The sequence below is a fragment of the Trichechus manatus genome, unplaced genomic scaffold, assembly GCF_000243295.1.
Source record: "Trichechus manatus latirostris isolate Lorelei unplaced genomic scaffold, TriManLat1.0 scaffold00128, whole genome shotgun sequence".
Classification (NCBI taxonomy): Eukaryota; Metazoa; Chordata; class Mammalia; order Sirenia; family Trichechidae; genus Trichechus; species Trichechus manatus.
Genome location: NW_004444064.1, coordinates 6,953,766 through 6,961,079, shown reverse-complemented (window position 1 = coordinate 6,961,079; position 7,314 = coordinate 6,953,766).

Below are 7,314 nucleotides of genomic sequence, written 5' to 3'. Positions count from 1 at the left end.
AGATATTACGGTGTCTATAATCCTACCACTCAAAAGCCATTACCTGGGCTAAGCACAGCCTTCTTTTTTAAATTAATATGTATTTGAAAATACTGTCTGTAGTTTTATCATCAAATAGTGCTAAAAGGCACATTAGGACAAACAGCTGGGCTTGCCTTCACCCCTTCCCCTCCTCCTTCTCACTCCCCAGAGGCAACAACTTTGGGCTCTGTCACCCATTTTTTCCATGTTTCTAAATACTATATAAAAATACCCACCAAACCCATTGTCGTCAAGTTGATTTTGACTCATAGTGACCCTGTAGGACAGAGTAGAACTACATCCATAGGGTTTCCAAGGAGTGCCCGGTGGATTTGAACTGCCGACCTTTTGGTTAGCAGCTGTAGCTGTTAACCACTGCCCCACCAGGGTTTCCAAATAATATAAGTGTACTGCCATTTTTCTGTGCAATGTTGGACCTCATCTTGGACCTCTTGTTTGGGGGACAAGAATCTAGCTCCTTTACATCCCTCCCATTTCCCCTGACCCAGTGCCCCCAACAGGTAGACCCCACTTAACGATGACGCTGTAAGTGTTGTTCATGGCCAATGCCTCTGTCCTTCTGATCATGGAGGAGAGCCTTTCAGAGGAGATGGAATTGTCATACATGAGTCAACGAGGAGCCAATCAAGAGTCCTGCAGCCAAGGCATGACATGGGGCAGGGACAGGGTCAGCTCCCTCCCCAGGCTCCTGTAGGCCCAAGAGGTACCATCACACTGGATGTGGCTCCTTGAGGTAAGGACTCTTGTCTATCTTACATCCAGAGGCCTAGCATATACTGGCAATACACAAACCCAAACCCATTGCCAGTGAGTTGATTCTGACTCATAGTGACCTTATAGGACAGAGTAGAACTGCCCCATAGGGTTTCTAAGCAGCGAGCGGCTGGTGGATTCCAACTGCTGACCTTTTGGTTAGCAGCCGAGCTCTTAACCACTGCGCCACCAGGGCATGCTGATTAATGGGAGACTTTTCATTCTGTTCTTATCAACCACATTAGTGACTGAACATCAGTCATCCCTCCTTACCAGTTAGCTTACCAAACCAAACCAATTCCACTGCGTCAGTTCAATTCCAACTCAGTGACCCTGCAGGACAGAGTCCAACTGCCCCATAGGATTTCCTAGGCTGTAATCTTTATGGAAGCAGACTGCCACATCTGTCTCCCGTGGAGCAGCTGGTGGGTTCTAACTGCTGACCTCTCAGTTAGCAGCTGAGCACTTTAACCACGGCACCACCAGTCTCCTTGTTAGCTCACCAAAGGGTTAGAAATCTTGCCTTTTTATCAGTGGCGATAAAGTGTGAGTCTGTTCTCTGGGTGAAGTCATCAGGTTCGGATTTTACCTTCCCTTATCTCTTTAGTGGGAGCCCTGATGGCACAATGATTGCGTGCTAAGATTGCTACCCAAAAGGTCAGCAGTTCAAATCCACCATCCGCTCCTTGGAAACCCTATGGGGCAGTTCTGCTCTGTCCTATAGGGTGGCTATGGATCAGAACTGACTTGAGGGCAATGATTTTTTTTTTTTTTTAATTAGTAATGTTGAATGCCTCCTAAGCATGAGACTTTTTCTCAAGCTATGAAGCAGAGTGTCCTCAAAGCTCCCTTCAGGTTGGGCCCTGCCAACCACCCACCTCACCCTCTGCAGGAATGCCCACTCCCCGAGCCTTTGTGGTGTATCACACACCCACCTGTTGTATTCTGTGGTTGTGTGCTGGGTTCCTGGGAGAGGCGCAGCTCCTCATCAGCAGAGCTGTTTTTATTTTTTTAACCTCATTTCGTGTAGCAATCCCAGCTCCTAGCCCAGGGCTTATTTTGCACTGGACACATAGTTGTTGTTAGTGGCCATTGAGTAGGCTCTGACTCTTGGGGATCTTCTGTATCACAGAAGGAACGTTGCCTGTCCTGGGCCATCTTCATGATCGTTGGTGTGTTTGAGCCCATTTTTATGGCTGTTGTGTCAATCCATCTCTTTGAAGGTTTCCCTTGTTTTATTGGGCCTCTACTTTGCCAAATAAAATGTCCTTTTCTAGCAATTGGTCTTTTCTGATGACTTGTCCAAAGTTAGTGAGTCAAAGTCTCACCATCCTTGCTGAGTAGGTCTTCGTTCTTAGTGGCTCCATCACATAAATAGGCAAATGTAGCCTTCCAGTAGGTGTTGGAGTTGTCTTTCTTAAGACCAGGGAAAAGGGGAGGCTCTCCTGTCTGCCGGTCAAGTGGGGATGGTCATTACAAAGACCTGAGCCTCAGGTTGGATCTCTCCACGGTGTGTCCTCTCTCTGGGCCCCCACTTGGGCTAGAGACCCATTCACACAATCGTACCAGATCAGTGCGGATAGCTATTACCAATTTATCACCTCATTACCTTCCGTTGTGTCCCACCAAAATATGTGCTGTAAATCCTAACCTCTGCCTGTAGTTATAATCACATTTGTGAATGGGTTATGTTAATGAGACAGGATTAGGTTATGTTTGTTATGTTAATAAGGCAGGATTAGGTTGCATCTTGAGTGAATCTCTTTTGAGATATAAAAGAGATTATATAAGCAAGCGAGAAGTAGAGATTGGGGAGGAGAGATGCCAAGCCACAAAAAGATCACCCAGAAGCAGAAGCTCAGAAGAGACAAAGACCTTCCTCCAGAGCCAACAGAGAAAGCCTTCCCCTAGAGTTGGCACCCTAAATTTGGACTTCTAGCCTCTTAAACTATGAGAGAATAAATTTCTATGGGTTAAAACCACCCATTTATGGTATTTCTGTTATAGCAGCATTAGATAACTAAGACAGAATTTGGTGCCAGGAGTAGGGGGCTACTTTAACAGATAATCTAAAATGTGGAAGTGGTTTTGGAATTGGGTAATAGGTAGAGGCTGGAAGAGTTTTAAGGTCCCTAATAGTAGAAGCCTTGAGCCCTGGTGGCACAGTGGTTAAGAGCTACGACTGCTAACCAAAAAGGTCGGCAGTTGGAATCCACCAGTCAGTCACTCCTTGGAAACCCTATGGGGCAGTTCTACTCTGTCTTATAGGGTCGCTATGAGTTGGAATCGACTCACTGACAGCAGGTTTGGTTTTTGGTTTGGAACAGTGAGAGCCTAGATTGCCTTGAAGAGACTATTGATAGAATTATGGACATCAAAGGTGATTCTGATGAGGGCTCAGAAGGAAGTGAGGAGTGTTATAGAGAAAGTCTCTATTGTTTTACAGAATACATATGTGCCAGTAACAGAATGTTGCTAGAAATGTGTAGGTTAAATGTGCTTCTGGTGAGGGTTTAAAAGAAAATAATGAACATGTGATTGAACAACTGAAGAGCAATGCTTTTTATGCAGTGGCAAAGAACTTGTCTGAATTATGTTCTAATATTTGGTGGAAGGTAGAACTTGTAAGTGATGAATTTGGGTATTTGCTGATGAGATTTCAAAGCAAGATCTTAAAGGGGCCACATAGTTTTTCCTTGCCACTTATAGTAAAATGCAAGAGGGAAGAGATGGACTTAAAAATGAACTGTGCAAAATGGAAACAAAACTTAAAGATTTGGAAAATTCTGCTGTACAAACTAAGGACACATGTTCTAGAATTTTCACCAAAGACATGGCTACACAGTCTTTATTAAAGAGATTAAGCCTGTGATTGATGGATCTAACCAGTTACCACAGCAGAAAACCGTCAGCTTAGACTGAAGGGGACAGAGAAAGAATGAAAGGACAGAACGCTGTCTGCCTCTTGCAATTCTACAAGAATTCCAGGAAACAGGCCAAAGGAGCTACATCTGTTGTCCTCCAGAAAAAGAAAAGGACCATCTCTGGAGCAGCTCGGAGATCAGCAGAACTGTTGGAAGGAGCATGGGAAGCAGGGCTGCCTTGATTTCAAAGGGTGGGGTCATGGTCTCCTAGGGTTCAAAGAGCCGGATCTTCACCAACTTGATTTGGAGTGTGGGGGGCTGCCATTACAGTGTGCCAGTGGGGTGAGGCCGCTGCCTAAAGCTGAGGGGTCAGGGCTGCCATGCCTGAGGGGTAGAAGAATGGGGCCGGCCCTGGGTGGGGGCGGGGGGAGGCCTGAGGGAGTAGGGTCATCTCTTGGATGGACTAGGAGAATGGGGCTGCCCAAAGCCAAGGGAGCAGAATTGCCATCCCAGTGGGCCTGGAAGGCAGAGCTGAACCACAGGGGTAAGGGGCCTCCACCGAGAATCCAGAGGGTATGGCCAACACCCAGATTCTGAAGGGCAGGGTCATTGCCTAGATGGTCTCAGAGAAGAGAGAATTATTTTCAAACCTTGAGAGCTAATGTAATTTGTTATGCTGGGTTTTGGACTTGCTTGGTGCCTGTTATTCCTTCTTTCCCTCCAATTTCTCCCACTTGTAATGGAAATGTCTACCTTGTGCCTGTTCTGCCATTGTACTTTGGAAACTTGTAGGCTAGATTTCACAGATTCACAGATGATGAGGAATTTTATTCCAGGATGGACTATGCCCAAAGTCTCACCCATATTTGATCTAGATGAGTCAGAAGATAAGATTTTGGACTTGGAGTTGATTTAAGACTTTTGGGATGATCTGATGGGGTGAATGTGTTTTGCATGTGGCAAGGACATGAATTTTGGGGGGCCAGAAGGTGGAATGTTATAGATTGAATTATATCCCCCCAAAATATGTGTTGTAAATCCTAGACTCTGCCTGTGGTTATAATCCTGTTTGAGAATGAATTGTGTTAATGAGGCAGGTGAGGTTATGTTAATGAGGATTAAATTATGTTGGTTATGTTAAGAAAGCAGGATTAGGTTGTGTCTTGAGTCAGTCTCTTTTGAGATATAAAAGAGATTATATAAGCAGTTGAGAAGTAGAGATGGAGGAAGAGAGATGCCAAGCCACATGACGATCACCCAGAAGCAGAAGCTCAGAAGAGACTAGGACCTTCCTCCAGAGCTGACAAAGAAAGAAAGCCTTCCCCTAGAGCTGGCATCCTGAATTTGGACTTCTAGCCTCCTAACTGTGCGAGAATAAATTCTGTTTGTTAAAGCCACCCATTTATGGTATTTCTGTTACAGCAGGACTAGATAACTAAGACACCTTCTGTAGCAGTGCCCCTGGCAGCCCCTGTTGATTCTCTAGTCAGTGGTTACCTCAGATCCTCTGATTTTCCTCAAATGACACAGGCCAGACCACCTCCTTCCTCTTCACTCTCAGCCACTGAGAGTTTACCTTCTGAAGCAAAAGGAGAATAGGTAAGATCTTTCAACTCATGCCTTCCCACCTACAGAATTACCTCTGTCTACACCAACCCTTTCTCCATTGTCCCTTCTCAGTCCAAGGCTCATTCCCCTCACATGGTTGGGATTCCACGTCCTTTTGCCTGAGGGGCCTGAGTCCTTCAAACAGATATATAGATGCCCACTCCCTGTCCTCTCTCTGGCCTTCTTTTCCTACGGCATTTAAGTGGCTCAAGTGAGAACAACCAAACAAGCCTAGATTGTGGTCTCAAAATCCCATTTTCTACTAACAGGACCCTGGCCTCTGAAGAGAAGTGGCTGACCCCAGGTCTGGGGCCAGAAATGCATGCCACGCGTTGGAACATCTTGTCCCACTAGAAAGCAAGGAAGCTCTCAAAGGTACAAAGGTCTTTGCAGAAGGACTCGGGAATCAATTTGCAGAGGCTCCCTCTAACCCAAGATGGGGCAGCTGAGATTCAATAAAGATAGTAACTGCAATGGTCAAACATATCAACTATGACTCAGACCATTCATCCATATAATAATAATAAATACAAACCCAAATAATATGCATTGATAACTTCTCTGGGCTACCAGGAAGCTAACTCATTATTTTGAAAAGTGCGAAATCAAGGAAGGAATTCTGCATTTATCCTGCCTTTCTTATAGGAACTGTATCTCAGGGTTAACTAAATAATCGACGTGGGGAAGTCTCTCTTTATTGATGTATTCTAGAAAATAAATGAAGAGGAAATAATAGGATTAGCCTACCACCATTTTACAACCACTAAGAAACTAATGAACACCAGGGCAGCTACCGTCACAGAATGAGGGACATGTGCTTCAGTACCTGCGAAGCGTTCTGTCCAAAAAATTGAACCTGAGTCAGATTAAGCCTCGAGACCTAATTGCCAATTTGAGGAAATGCAGAGGGCAAAAGAACATGTTTGACCACGTGGCAGGGATACAGTCAGCAAAATTCAGATTGTGGGAAACTGAGCAAGACAAATGGCCCGGCCTCTGCAACAACAAATTGCTAGGGGCAGAGAGAGAGAGGGAGAGTTCTTTGTAGTTCTTTGGAGTTCCTGTTTCCGTGGAAGACTCCATCATGTGGCCGCCAGGTCAGACACGTGTCACGCCCAACCCCTCCTCTCCTCGCCTCCACTGTCTCACCTCCTAGACCTTTCTCAAGTCTGTGCTCCGACAACTGTCCTCTCTGGCCGAGTTACTACAGGACTTTCTTGCTTCTCACGGTTCTCTCTCCGTCCTGCCCTTGAGCACTGGCCCATCACCACTGCGTTAATTTCAGCTCCCCAAACCAGCTGCCCTCTTTCATTTTGGGTTTGTGTGTCTGCCATGTTCCCTCTACGTATTCTCTCCCTTCTTTCCACCATGCCCTTGGCTAACTCCTTGTATGTGGCTTAGTTACCACCTCTGACCTTCACATCTAGGTTAGGTGGCCCTCTCTTGCACCCTCTATGTCCCCTATTGTAACCTGTAAATTACAGGGCCAGATTAAGGCATGTGAGGGCCCCAAACACTGATAATCTGTGGTGTCCCCTTCTGTGTTGACTCACGCATTTGAACGGCATTTGTGAGTTAGACATATATGTGTGCGTGTGTGTGTCTTAGCTATCCATGATGTAACTTCTTTTTAAACGCGACTATAATAGTGATTGAACACAAAAGTGCCGTAGGCCATTTTAGTGGAATGAAATGAGCTGAATAAAATTTTTAGTGGGTGAATATAGCAAGAGTTCGAGCCGACAGCCCACCCCCACCTCTTGTTTATTAGAAAGAAATAGTATACTCTCAAGAGACCCCCCGAAAAAATGGGCAAAGGAAATGAACACACACTTCACCAAAGAAGACATTCAGGTGGCCAACAGACACATGAGGAAATGCTCGCGATCACTAGCCTTTAGAGAAATGCAAATTGAAACCACAATGAGATACCATCTCACCCTGGCATTACTGGCACAAATCAAAAACACTGGAAATAACAAATGTTGGAGGGGCTGCGGGGAGATCGGAACTCTTATGCACTGCTGGTGGGAATGCAAAATGATAC